At 38.6% G+C, this 14,931-nt stretch overlaps 1 protein-coding gene across 6 annotated transcripts in view; it reads left to right on the top strand.

Moving 5' to 3' along the window:
* The window catches only part of NIPAL2 (NIPA like domain containing 2), a 76,863-nt gene that overhangs the window by 25,353 nt on the left and 36,579 nt on the right, over nt 1-14,931 (top strand). The gene's annotated exons all lie outside the window — the stretch shown is intronic.

The following is a 14,931-nucleotide window of genomic DNA, read 5'->3' as shown; positions in this document are numbered from 1 at the left end:
TTCTTAGCATTTTATCTTGGAACAATTACACTGCTGATTTCACTTATCTACCATCATGCCGCCACGTTACCATGAAGAAACTTGCATTTTGTAACTGTAGTATTTGTGTTTAAAAGCCTGATTTCTGGGACACCTGGGTGGCTCATTGGTTGAGCGTCTGCCTTTGACTCGAGGCATGATCCTGCTTCTCCCTCTGCCTAAGTCTCTGTCTCTCTCTCTCTGTGTCTCTCATGAAGAAATAAATAAAATCTTTAAAAAAAAATAAAAGCCTGATTCCAGTGTCTGCATCTTAATAAATTAATAGCAACAGCAAATGTTATACCATGCTTTTTAAATTATTAATGAATTACCTACAAGTATTTGTCATACATTGTATTTTATGTATATGTTAAGCTGACATTACATGTACTTAGAGTGTTTGATGCCTGATCTTGAATCTATAGTTCAGTATCTCTTTACATTAAGAATTAAGTACTGGAGGGACACCTTGGTGGCTCAGAGGTTAAGCATCTGCTTTCAGCTCAGGGTGTGATCCCAGAGTCTCAGGATCAAGTCCTACAACAGGCTCCCTACAGGGAGCCTGCTTTTCCCTCTGTCTGTGTCTCTGCCTTTTTCTGTGTTTCTCATGAATAAATAAATAAAATATTTTTTTTAAAAAAAGAATTAAATATAGTGGCTCAGTTGGTTAACCATCTGACTCTTGATTTGGGCTCAGGTCATCATGATCTCAGGGTTATGCGGATCAAGTCTTGTGGGCTCCGTGCTGGGCGTGGCACCAGCTTAAGATTCTCTGTCTCCATCTTCCTCTGACCCTCCCTCTGCACACCTGCATGTGCTTATGCATGCACGTGTGTGCTCTCTCTCCCTCTAAAATAAATAAATAAATATTTAAAGGAGGATTAAATATTGGTTATTCTATATTACTATAAGAATGTGTAATTTTATAGTAATGTCACAATTAACCTACTTTCAAAATTTATGATTTACTAAATATATCTAGAAAAGAGAATATGAGATGTTGCTAAAGACTAAAAAAAGAGCAAAAAATCACTGCTAAAAAGATGAATAAATTTTCTAAGCCTTGTTAAAATCAATAAAATCTTCTTAGTTTTACTTTTTAATTGCTGCTATGGAAGCAGCATGTTTCTAAATATCTGTGATTTTGAAACTTCCACTGAAGTAGGAATGAGTTGATGGTTATTGGCTGGTAACAACTAGATCAAGCATAAGATGTATTCACGTGTCTCAATTTTAATTTTCCATCCTGAAAATATGATATTTGGTTTTTTTTTAAGATTTTTTATTTTATTTATTCATGAAAGACACAGAGAGAGAGGTAGAGACATAGGCAGAGGGAGAAGCAGGCTCCCTGTGGGGAGCCTGATCCTGGGACTCTGGGATTAAGACCTGAGCTGAAGGCAAATGCTCAACCACTGAGCCACCCAGGTGTCCCAAAAATATGATATTCTTCTCTTTTTTTTAAGATTTATTTATTCATGAGAGACAGAGAGAGAGGCAGAGACACAGGCAGAGGAAGAAGCAGGCTCCATGCAGGGAGCCTGACGTGAGACTTGATCCCGGGTCTCCAGGGTCAGGCCTTGGGTCGAAGGCAGTGCTAAACCACTGGGCCACCCGGGCTGCACAAAAATATGATATTCTTAAAGAAGGCATAGTTTAAACTGAAATAAAGTATATTGAAAAAGAATTTTATTTTATTTTGAAAGTCATTTCCCCCTCTTAATCATTCAAAATATTTTACATAAAATACTTCCATGCTGTATTATAGTAGAATATTTGGCAAAGAGTATTTTTTCACCCTTCTAGAAATTGCTCACTTAAAATTGCCATAGTGTTACTACTCTGAATAGGCACACAATTTATGTAATCACTTACCATTTTTAACATGCCAATAAAATGAGCAATTTTAGTATATCTTCTCTTTGCTACACATACCATGTACATGGACATTGTAGATTTCTTCTTCCTTCTCAAAATATAGAAATAAATGTTAAAAAATCTAATTGCATTGTCACCTTGGGACCTTTATAGGCCCCAATTGTTGTGAAAATGTTTTATCATTCTTCACAATGACTGTATATTTAGAACTTTTTTTTTTTTTTTTTAAGATTTTATTTATTTATTCATGGAAGACACAGAGAGAGGCAGGGACACAGGCAGAGAGAGAAGCAGGCTCCCTGCAAGGAGCCCAATGTGGGACTCGATCCTAGATCCCCAGGATCACACCCTGGGCCAAAGGCGGCGCTAAACCCCTGAGCCACCCAGGCTGCCCCTAGAGCTGATTTTTAATTTTACTTCTTGTTTTGCTTTATGCTTAGTTTTCATAAAATAGACAAAATACTGTCCAAGAGCATAAAAGACACCTGAGGGAGGATTGAGTGTATCACATTGTACTGAAATGCTCCATTTATTTCGAGTCTCCTGAGTACTGAGGATCTTTTTTCTGGGAAGAAGAAAAAGAGAGCTCCTCCAGCTAGCTCAAAGAAAGGGGAGTATAGCTAGATTTATTATAATAATCAGAGATTTCACAGGCATGAAATACAGCCAGACTCTGTGGGATCTAAAGTGAGAGTTTAGAAGTTACCAGAGATTAAGGGCCCCTTGGTACCCTTTGCAAGACATTCAGGAAAGCTACCTGTGAAGCTACTCCTCTTGGCCTGACTTGCTCCCAGCTCTCATTAATAATAGGAAGCTTAAGTTTCCCCACTCACCTCAGACAGTGCCCCATCCTCCCCAAGTCCCCATGGGGCCAGTCTCCCTCCCTTCAAACTCAAAGCCCACTGGTTTGACAGATGGGCCTTTCTTGATGCTACAGATCATTTTTCTTTGTGGGCCATCAGCCCCAATTAATATTTCAATGTTAGAACCTTCTTAGCAACCTCCCTCTCTGCCCATAAAATGATTCAAAGAAGTAAAAAACTTATAGCCTCAAATACAAACCATTTCCTACTTTACAATCTTTGCAAACAGTAATATATGCTCATGAGTAATATTCCCACAGACTTCCTGAGCTGAAATTTAGGTTATTGTGAAGTGTTTAGGGTAGGTTATAGGCCATTGGTGATTGAGAATATTCCCCAGAACAAACCCCTACCACCCTGAGATTCCTTATAAAGATTCTAGAAACCCCAAAGGGCTAAAGCAAAAAGGAAAGTATTTTTAAAATAACATATCATATGGCTCTGTCTACAGATGTGGCTGAAGAGTGTCCACATTTCTTCTGTGCTGGAACTTTTCTCCTCCTTGTTTTTTGGAAGATTCATGAAAGAAATCAATCTTCCCTCTGAGTTTAAAAACAAACAAAAAAAGATATTGTATGCTGTGGTGTTGCATGGAATGGGAGTTTCAATATTCTTTTCTGGCCTTTCTTCTATCTTTTGTTGCTTTTAAAATAAAAAGAAAAGAAAAGAAAATTAAAGTCCAGAACAGTTTAAAAAAAAGTTGGGAGCTCTAAAGTCCAAGTGAAGGGTAGGTACTCTCTTCCATCTTCCTCCCTCTGCTTAGGTGATCTGGTTCACATCAACACACCATGGCCTTTCTCCTTCCTAGAAGTGAGGAGAAATGCTGTGTAGGTGATCCTGTGCTCTGATCTCACGGCACACAATACCCCAGGCCTGCTAATATGTCAGACCTGCTGTTTTATCTTACATAATCAAAACTCCTTTTCCCTTTGTAACTTCAATTGAACAGATTGTTCTTAGGACTAGTACATAAGAAACACTATGGTAAGCATTATGGCTATTTCAGTTTGCACTCTTCCCACATTCCTGCCTCCAACCATCTTCCTTTCTATCTTTTCTTTCTCCTTCTCTATGTGTTCTGCTGTCTCTCACTGAAATGCTCACCTTTTTTTTTTAAATAATAAATTTATTTTTTATTGGTGTTCAATTTGCCAACATACAGAATCACAGCCAGTGCTCATCCCGTCAAGTGCCCCCCTCAGTGCTGGTCACCCATTCACCCCCACCCCCCGCCCTCCTCCCCTTCCACCACTCCTAGTTCGTTTCCCAGAGTTAGGAGTCTTCATGTTCTGTCTCCCTTTCTGATATTTCCTTCCCATGAAATGCTCACCTTGAAGGAGTGTCCCTCAAACACTAGTTTAATTGGTAGTTCCAAAGATGTTCTAAGAAACAAAGAGTTCCACAAACAAACAGATTTCTGTAATGTTGGAATTTAAATGTTAGCCAGGTTTCATTAGGGCAGGGCTTTGTGGGGCCCATCCCAGGATGGGTCCACACACACTCTGTCTTTCAGAGGCAGATGTAATAGGCCAGGTTTCCAGAAATTGCTGACCACAAAATGTTTTTATATGAGGCATCCTCAAAGGACAATAGTTCTGCAAAAAACCCCTTAGGGAATTCTTAAGGCAATGCTCACGTTAATAATGATCCAATCTCCATTGACTGCCTCGGGTGAGTTATCTAGCCTGTCTGAGTCTCAAGGATTGGATAATGAGGAATAATCCTGGCAGATTTGAATGCCCAGGCCTGACTCCAGTTTTTTGAGAATGTCAGAGCCCTAATATCTTGTGTCACCTTGCACTTTTACCCTGCATTTCTCACTGAAGGATAGGTCCAAAAGCTCATTCTGGCTGATATGCTTATTATACTGGTAGTGTGGTTAATTCGGGATGTTGACTTGGGTTTGTGTTTCCATTAATCAAGAAAGCTTAATGAATGTTTTTCTTTTTTTTTTTTAAGATTTTATTAACATATTTATTTATTTATTTTAAAGATTTATTTATTTATTTATTTATTTATTTATTTATTTATGAATGAGAGAGAGAGGCAGAGACTCAGGCAGAGGGAGAAGCAGGCTCCATACCTGGAGCCTGATGCGGGACTTGATCCCGGGACTTCAGGATCTCGCCTTGGGCCAAAGGCAGGCGCCAAACCGCTGAGCCACCCAGGGATCCCCCTCACTTATTTATTTTAAAGAGGGAGAGATAGTGACCAAGATAGTGGGGGGGGGGGGGTGGTGGCGGAAAGCAGAGAGAGAGGGACAAGCAGACTCCATGCTAAGCATGGAGCCCAATGCAGGGCTTGATCTCATGACCCTGAGATCATGACCTGAGCAGAAATCAAGAGTCGGATGCTTGCTTAACCATCTGAGCTCTCCGGGTGTCCCTTAATGGATATTTTTCAATTTCATCTTTGGCCTAGGCTGGATATTTATCCCAGTAAGACAGGGAAGTTGTATGGTCAAGAACATGAGCTCTAGGGCCACACAGCAAGCTCTAGGTTTCTACCACTGGAAAGCTCTGTGACCTCAGGTGGTTTAAACGGGTTAATGCCTCAGGTCCCTAATCTGTAAAATGGAGGTAAAAAGATTTCTTACCTCAGAAGTTGTCCTGGGGAAAAACAAAGTAAACACAAACACCTAAGAACAGTGTTACATACAGACTATAGTATTTGACATAATGATAACACTAGTTATTGTCACTGAGATTTATAATAATTATTACTTAGAGACAAAGCACCTTATTCTTTATAAGGGAATCTATTCCCTGGCCCCCCAAATGGCTGATGATTAAAATCTCTAAAATGGAGAAACCATGGGGTGCACTGGTGGGTGGCTCAGTGGTTGGGCATCTCTAAAATGGAGAAACCATGGGGTGCACCATGGGTGGCTCAGTGGTTGGGCATCTGCCTTTGGCTCAGGTCATGATCCTGGGGTCCTGGGATCAAGTCCTGAATCGGGCTCCCTGCATGGAGCCTGCTTCTCCTTGTGCCTATGTCTCTGCCTCTCTCTCTGTGTTGCTCATGAATAAATAAATAAAATCTTCAGAAGAAATAAAAAACAAAATGGAGGAACCAGTTTAAGAAAAGACTTTAATTTTTCTTATTTATATAATGGTTAATTTGGGGGGAGCAGAAAAATAGGATCCTTGTAGCTCACACGTTCAGCCATTAAGCAGCAATTACCCTTTGACCCTTCCACATATCCCCTACCAAAACATGTTGGAAAATACCAGAATTTCCAAATAACCTACCAAGACAAAATACATTAAAAAAAAAAAACAAAGACACAGAAATCTGTCAGAGGAAAAGCATGGCAGCCTAGGATGTGTATGTAACTTTCTTCTTGCTCTAGCTTTGTAGCACTTTTGTGAACTTGCTAATTAACTTCAGAGGCTGAAGGAAAGATTTCTTTCAGGCCTAACTGCAACTTGAGAATGTGTTTTTGGAGAAACCGTATACCAGAAATCTAGTAAAAGTTGGATATTCTGTGCAGTTTGTAATAAAATTTTAAACTACTGCTAATCCTTCCCTCCTTAGAAGGCCTTTCTTGGCTCCTAGACCCAATTAAACAGGCTTATTCTCTGTTCCCTTAAGCCCTAAGTGGGCCCTCTTCTTATCTATATGGTGCGTTTTTGTGAATAGAAAAAGGTAGCCTTTCTCATGATACTTTATTTCTCTTTGTCTGCAAATTATTGTAATAGAATGATTTCAGCAGGCCAGGATGCTTTAGTACTACCTACCATAAAATTGTCCTGAGAAATATACAAATCAACAAGATATGAGATGTGGGTGGTGCTTCTCAGATATTGCATCTTTGTGCACTATGCAACCTGCTCAACCACACACAACAGTCCTGGTCCTACATTGCCCCTCCATCTACTTTCATGATTTTCACAATGACCTGTTTTATGTCTTTCCTCACCATTTAATTGAGACCCAGGAGACGTGACTGTGTATGTCTGGTTGCTTTCCATCTTCTTTCTCCAGAAAAGCATTGTACAGGGAAATCACACAGTACAGCTTTGTAGAGCTGGTTTGAATTTGAATTTTGATAAAATGAGGATAGGATGTTCTGTTCTAGAGTATTGGAAGACAAAAACACCTGCTTAAAAGCACAGTGGTTAAGCATTTCATTGCAAGGAACTCGTGGATATTCACTTTTGTGCATACTTAAAAGTGTATTAGCTTGTCCTTTGGGGGTTAAGTTAGATTATTTGTGCATCTACCAAGTACAGCCTTACATTTAACCTGTTCATTTTTATGCTTATCCTCATGATGTATCTATGCTATGTCTAAGTATTGAGAGATGGTTAAAAATCATGCAGCCATCAACAACCGAAAGAATTGAAGTGACATGGAATTAAGGAAATTCATGGTAGACCTTAGTCAGTATAAAATTAATTTTTCTGGGGGTGACAAGGGAGTGGGGTACAAAGGGAGATTGTTGCAGGGGGAGGGAGGATGGGAAAAACAGAACATAATGGAAGCACCAATGACATTTTTTCAGTTCTATACCCCTGAGTATATTGATGTAAAGTAATTAGGGGCACCTGGGTGGCTCAGTGGTTGAGCATCTGCCTTTGGCTCAGGTCGTGATCCCAGGATCCTGGGATCGAGTCCTGCATCGGGTTCCCCACTAGGAATCTGCTTCTCTCTCTGCCTGTCTCTGCCTCTCTCTGTGTCTCTCATGAATAAATAAATAAATGAAATCTTTTTAAAAAATAAAATAAAGTTTAAAAATTAAGTAATTAGAAGAAAGTTCATAGAACATATCACCCTTTCCAAGTTAAATTCAGAAATATTCCAAGTTAAATTTCAGTTAGAAATAAACAAATATTGAAAGAGCATCCACTATGTCAGATAATGTATGAGACCCATAAACATGCTATTTTATTTCATTATTGCCCAGATGAATAGAAGTGGGCAATGAATAGATTAAACTTGAGATGAATTATATGAGATCAAACACCTGGAATTTTATATGGAATGTTAAAATACATAGCAGCAAGATCTCCTTGGCCCTGGAATAATTTCCTAAGAGAAGTAGTCACCATGTGACTGGGCTAATCTGGACGGTGGCTGGAAAGCCAACTGCACTGAGAAAATGAGAGAATGAGACACATGATGGATAAGTCTTTTCCATCTCCAGTTTTCTCTAACATGCTGGCTTTGGCTCAAATGGAAATTCATGATGTGGAATATATGTTTTGTATATTTCTGTTGTGCTCTGGTGGCACTGTAAGCTGCAGTGTATCTGTAATCCGTTAGGCAATGGCCTTACTGTAGCCAGAAAGCCCTGGTGATGCCTTTTGGAACTCTAAAGAAGTAATCTCAAGCAGAAACTTTGGACTCCAAGATTTTTATTAGAAACAAATGAAAGGAAACATAAACAGACCAATTAGCCAGTGACCTGTAGCATTTCACAAACCTAGATGCTGCGAATCCTCCAGTCCTCCGGAGCATCATGCTTAGTGCCAGCCTGGATGAGATCACCGGACCTCCAAACCACATGGGCTTCCTGTGGGCGCTCCACACAGACATTTATTTTAATGTTGAAAATATGCAGAAAATATCCCTTTCCTCAGTGGCTTCCTGGGTTGTCTGCTTTAGCAGATTTGTCCCCAAAGCAGCAAATGTGCGGGATAAACCTCTGAAGTTCTCATTTTATGTCTGCTTCTGCACTCAGCTGAAAGCATTCCTAAGTCCTAAAACACAAGTTTTTTCCCACTCATCCTGATTTTTTGAGAATGCCACAAAGTATTTCTAGAGAAATTGCTCCTGATGAAGTAATGTGCTATTAAACTTATAATACACAGTTAATCTTCTCAATGATAGTTTTTACTCTTTTGGAATCTTTTCAAGTTTAATCACTAATGTGTGTCAAGGAAAATGTAGAAAAGACATTGATTATTTTTAATGCAGGTAAATTTCCTATTTCAAATTATACAAATTATGAACAGTTTGTGCAGTATCTTCAATAAATGACAATAGCAATTTTTTTTATTAACATGAATTACTTGACACTTTTATTCCTGCCAATAGGGATGGTAGGACAACTTTTTTCTCTACCAAGAAACATTTTTCAAACCATCACATCCTCAGATTTTCAAATCCTAACTCCATGCAGTACATTGTAATTGACCTACAATTCTACAACTAAGAAGGAATGATAATTTTGGAGTAGTCAGTACCTCCATACAGCTAGAGTTGATTGAGCCTGGGAGCATGCTCAATGTGCCCACATGTTTAAAGCTTGATTGTGAGTGACAGGAAAGTGCTTTTGCGATTTGCTTTTTAGCAGTACAATAAAGTTGCCATTATAAGTGATTGGAAACCATAAGACAGATATTTACATGTGTGGATCTGTTTGTAGCATTATTATATAAATATGCTCTTTCCATGTCATGGGCTATTTTTTATAAAAGCGTTCCCTTTACTACTTTATCTTCTACTTTCCTATTATATAAAAACATACCCTGGTTTCTCTTCAGATCATAGAGGCTAAACAATAAACTGGAGGACACTAAATGAAAATTGATGAAATTTTCACTGTGGACTAGGTGAGATTTCAAAAACTGATGTTCTGTAGGTCAGATGTGACCATTGCAATGTTTTGTTTGGCTTAAACAATGCTTTTAAGAATATAAACTAATTTCCTATGTTTAAAAATTGGATCATAACACACAAAAAGTGGTTTACCTGAAAGAATCAGATTTGGTAGTCCTGTACTTGCATTTGGCTAGGGCTGAATTATGGCTGCCACCTTTCACTGATCTTGTATATTCCAGGTCACCATGGCCCCACTGCTCTTCATAACTCCAGCAACCTGCCCTCATCACACCAGTCCACCACCCTTGTCACCACACCCCATCAACTTTCATTGCCCTAGCCCACCAGCTTCATTATTTTTCCTTCTCTAGAGGATTGCCTAATTGGCCCCAGACTTTTGAATTTGTAACCCATGGACCAAAGGTTTTTTGTTTGTTGTTTTATTTTTTACACCTGAATCAGATAAGACTATTACATCCATAATCACAATTGGGTAAAGTGTAATTGATTGTTTTAATTTTTGATTAAATTAGTCTCTTAAGAAGTGATCACAATTACACGAAAAAGAATAAAATTCCTAGGAGTAAATTTAGCCACAGAGGTAAAAGACTTATACACTGAAAACTAAGACATTGATAGAAGAAGACACATATGAATGGAAAGATAGTCTGTGCTCAAGGATTGGAAGAATTCATATTGTTAAAATGTCCATACTACCCAAAGCAATCTACAGATTCAGTGCAAACTCTATTAAAATTTCAGTGGCACTGCTATTTAGCATAGTACCAGAAGTCCTAGCCTCAGCAATCAGATAACAAAGAGAAATAAAAGGCATTCAAATTGGCAAAGAAGAAGTCAAACTCTCACTCTTTACAGATGACATGATACTGTATATAGAGAACCCGAGACTACACCAAGATTGCTAGAACACAGCAATTCAGCAAGGCAACAGGATTCAAAATCAATGCACAGAAATCAGTGGCATTTCTATACACTGACATGAGATTGAAGAAGGATAAATTAAGGAATCAATTCTATTTACAATTGCACTCAAAACCATAACATACCTAGGAATAAACCTAACAAAAGAGAGGTAAAGGATCTATACCCTAAAAACAATAGAACACTTATGAAAGAAATTGAAGAAGACACAAAGAGATGGAAAAACATTCCATGCTCATGGATTGGAAGAATAAATATTGTGAAAATGTCTATGCTACCCAGGGCAATTTACACGTTCAGTGCAATCCCTATCAAAATACCATGGACTTTCTTCACAGACTTAGAACAAATAACCCTAAAATTTGTATGGAACCAGAAAAGACCCCAAATAGCCAGAGGAATGTTGAAAAAGAAAACCGAAGCCAGTGGCATCACAAGGCCTGACTTCAAGCTATATTACAAAGCTGTGATCATTAAGACAGTAAGGTACTGGCACAAAAACAGACGCATAGATCAATGGAACAGAATACAGAACCCAGAAATGGACCCTCAACTCTATGGTCAACTAATATTCGACAAAACAAGAAAGAATATCCAATGGAAAAAAGACAGTCTATTCAATAAATGATGCTAGGAAAATTGGACAGCCACGTGCAGAAGAATGAAACTGGGTGCAGAAGAATGAAACTGGACCATTCCCTTATACCAGACACAAAGATAAACTCAAAATGGATGAAAGATCTAAGTGTCAGATAAGAATCCATCAAATTCCTAGAGGAGAACACAGGTAAAACCCTTTTTTGAACTTGGCCACAGCAACTTCTTGTAAGACACATCTCTAAAGGCAAGGGAAACAAAAGTAATAATGAATTATTGGGACCTCATCAAGGTAAAACTTCTGCACAGCAAAGGAAATAGTCAACAAAATTAAAAGCAACATACAGAATGGGAGAAGATATTTGCAAATGACCTATCAGATAAAAGGCTAGTATCCAAGATCTATAAAGAGCTTATTAAACTCAACACCAAAGAAACAAAAAATCCAATCATGAAATGGGCAGAAGACATGAACAGAAATTTCACCAAAGAAGACATACGCATGGCTAACAAGCACATGAGAAAATGCTCCGCATCACTTTCTGTCAGGAAAATACAAGTCAAAACCACCATGAGATACCATCTCATACCAGTGAGAATGATGAAAATTAACAAGACAGGAAACAAATGTTGGAGAGGATGTGGAGAAGGGGAACCCTCTTGCACTGTTGGTGGGAATGCAAACTGGTGCAGCCACTCTGGAAAAATGTGGAGGTTCTTCAAAGAGTTAAAAATAGAGCTACCCTAGGACCCAGCAACTGCACTGCTGGGGATTTACCCCAAAGATACAGATGCAGTGAAACACTGGGACACCTGCACCCCAGTGTTCATAGCAGCAATATCCACAATAGCCAAATTGTGGAAGGAGCCTCAGTGTCCATCAACAGATGAATGGATAAAGAAGATGTGGTCTATATATGCAATGGAATGTTACTCAGCCATCAGAAAGGATGAATACCCACCATTTGCTTCAACATGGATGGAACTGGAGGATATTATGCTGAGTGAAATAAGTCAATTGAAGAAGGACTATCATCATATGATTTCACTCATACGGGGAATATAGGAAATAGTGAAAGGGACCATAAGGGAAAGGAGGGGAATGGAGTGGGAAAAATTAGGGAGACAAGCCATGAGAGACTCCTAATTCTGGGAAACAAACAAAGGGTTGCAGAAGGGAGGCGGGTGGGGGCTGGGGTAACGGTGATAGATACTGAGGAGGGCACTTGATGGGATGAGCACTGGGTGTTATATGTTGGCAACATGAATTTATTTTTTTAAAGATTTTATTTATTTATTCATGAGAGACACACAGAGAGAGGTGGAGACATAGGCAGAGGGAGAAGCAGGCTCACCACAGGGAGCCCAATGTGGGACTTGATCCCGGGACCTGGGATCACGCGCTGAGCCAAAGGCAGATGCCCAACCGTTGAGCCAACCAGGCGTCCCATGACAAGTTGAATTAAAATAAATAAATTTTTTAAAAAGTCTGGTGGCATTTTCACAAAATTAGAAAAGACAATTCTAAACCCCAAATAGCTAGAGGAATCTTAAGAAAGAACAAAGCTGGAGGCATCATACTCCCTAATTTCAAACCATATTACAAAGCTATAGTAATCAAAACTGTATGGTATTGTCATAAAAACAGACACAAATCAATGGGCCAAAATAGCCCAGAAATACACCCAGCATATATGTTTAAATAATTGACTACAAAGGAACCAAGAATATACATTGGAGAAAGGTCAGTTTCTTCAACAAATCGTCCTGGGAAAGCTGGACAGCCACATGCAAAAGAATGAAACTGGACCACTTTCTTACACCATACACAAAAATTAACTCAAAATGGATTAAAGACTTGAATGTAAGACCTGAAACCATGAAACTCCTAGAAGAAAATGTAGGTGGTAAGCCCCTTGACACCGGTCTCAGCAATGACTTTTTGGGGTTTGACACCAAAAGCAAAGGCATGAAAAGCAAAAATGAACAAAACCCACACTTATATGGTCAATTAATCTATGAAAAAGAAGCAAGACTAAATGATGGAGAAAAGACAATCTTTTCAACAAATGGTGCTGGGAAAACTGGACAACTACAAGCAAGAGAATGAAACAGGACCACTTTTCTTACATCACACACAAAAATTAACTCAAAATGGATTAAAGACCTAAGTGTGAAACCTGAAACCATAAAACTCCTACAAGAAAAAGTAGGCAGTAATTTCTCTGACATCAGCTGTAGAAAAACTTTTTCTAGTTATGTCTCCTAAGGCAAGGGAAACAAAAGCAAAAATAAACTGTTGGGACTACATAAAAAAAAAACAAACAAACAACTTTGAATAGCAAAAGAAACCATCAACAGGACAAAAAGGCAACCTACTGAATGGGGGATGATATTTGCAAATGATATATCCAATAAGGAGTATATATCCAAAAAATATAAAAAACTTATACAACTCAACACCAAAGAACCAAACAATCCAATTAAAAAGTGAATAGAGGACCTGAATAGACATTTTTCCAAAGAAAATATACAGATGGCCCACAGACATGAAAAGATGCTCAGTATTTTTAAGGATGCTTAAGGGAATCCCCACAAGTAGAATCTAAATAATAATTTTAAAAAAAAACCCAAAATGAATAAACAAAGAAAAAGCAGAATAAGACCTATAAATTCAGAGAATAAACTGATGATTTCCAGAGGGGAGGAGGGGTAGGAGTTGGGCAAAATGGATGAAGGGGAGTGGGAGATATGAAATGCTTCCAGTTATGAAATGAGTAAGACATGAGAAGGAAAGGCACAGCATAAGTAATACAGTGCTTATTGTAATAGTGATGTAAAGGAACAGATGGTAGCCATGCTTGTGGTGGACATACCATAATGTGTAAACCTCTCAAATCACTAAGTTGTACACCCAAACTAATGAGAGACTGTGTGTCAACTATACTCAAATAAAAATAATAAATTTTAAAAGAGTACACTAATCTCAAGCACTGAGAAATGTATAGAATTGTTGAATCATTATATTGCATACCTGAAACTAATATAACACTGTATGTAATTATATTTCTTTTTTTTAAATTTTTTATTTATTTATGATAGTCACACAGAGAGAGAGAGAGAGAGAGAGAGAGAGAGGCAGAGACACAGGCAGAGGGGAGAAGCAGGCTCCATGCACCGGGAGCCCGACGCGGGATTCAATCCCGGGTCTCCAGGATCACGCCCTGGGCCAAAGGCAGGCGCTAAACTGCTGCGCCACCCAGGGATCCCTGTAATTATATTTCAATAAAAAAAATAAAAACATCTCTGGGCACCTGGACGGCTCAGTTGGTTAAGCCTCTGCCTTCAGCTCAGGTCATGATCCTGGGATCAAGTCCTGCACCAGACTCCCTCCTCATGAGGAGTCTGCTTCTCCCTCTGCCTCTCCCTGTCCCCTGCTCATGCTCTCTCTCTCAAATAAATAAATAAAATCTTTAAACAAATTTTTAAAAGAACACAAAATATAAGCATCAAATCATTATGTTATACACCTGAAACTAATGTTGTATGTCAATTGTACTCCAGTTTTGCACCAGAGAGAGTACTAGATGCTTTTTTATTTTTTCCCCCTTACAGAAAATATTCCTGCTATCGTTTTAACCCCCTCATGACTTCTACATAACGACTGTTTAAATTTTGGTATATAATCTTTCATATGCTACCTTTTCTTAATACATTATGCTCATTGCATTCATTGTCTGGCTCTGGAGTCACTGCAACACTGTGTAATGAATTTAACCCATGTCCACAAGAACCCTCTGTGTAGACCATGTCTGTGAGCACTCTGTTTTGAGCTATGTCTTTATGAAGGCCAGAATGGAAAAGGGTTCTTGAACCTCTGCTCAAATATGCCCCCAGTTGAAAATCTACATGATACTGTGAGTGCTGAAATCAATGCTCAGTAGTAATGATAGTTTAGTCACACCGCACAAATCTGCTTGATTTACAACTATGTTCTGGCTTAATGCTTTTTAAACTATTGGTCTTGAAGTGTTCTATTTCTGAATATTAAATTTTACTTTAGAGTAAGAGCATAATAGTTCTT

The sequence above is a fragment of the Canis lupus genome, chromosome 13 (genome assembly GCF_011100685.1).
Source record: "Canis lupus familiaris isolate Mischka breed German Shepherd chromosome 13, alternate assembly UU_Cfam_GSD_1.0, whole genome shotgun sequence".
NCBI lineage: Eukaryota > Metazoa > Chordata > Mammalia > Carnivora > Canidae > Canis > Canis lupus.
Note: the sequence above shows the minus strand (reverse complement) of the source record. Positions and strands in the feature narration are given on the sequence as shown.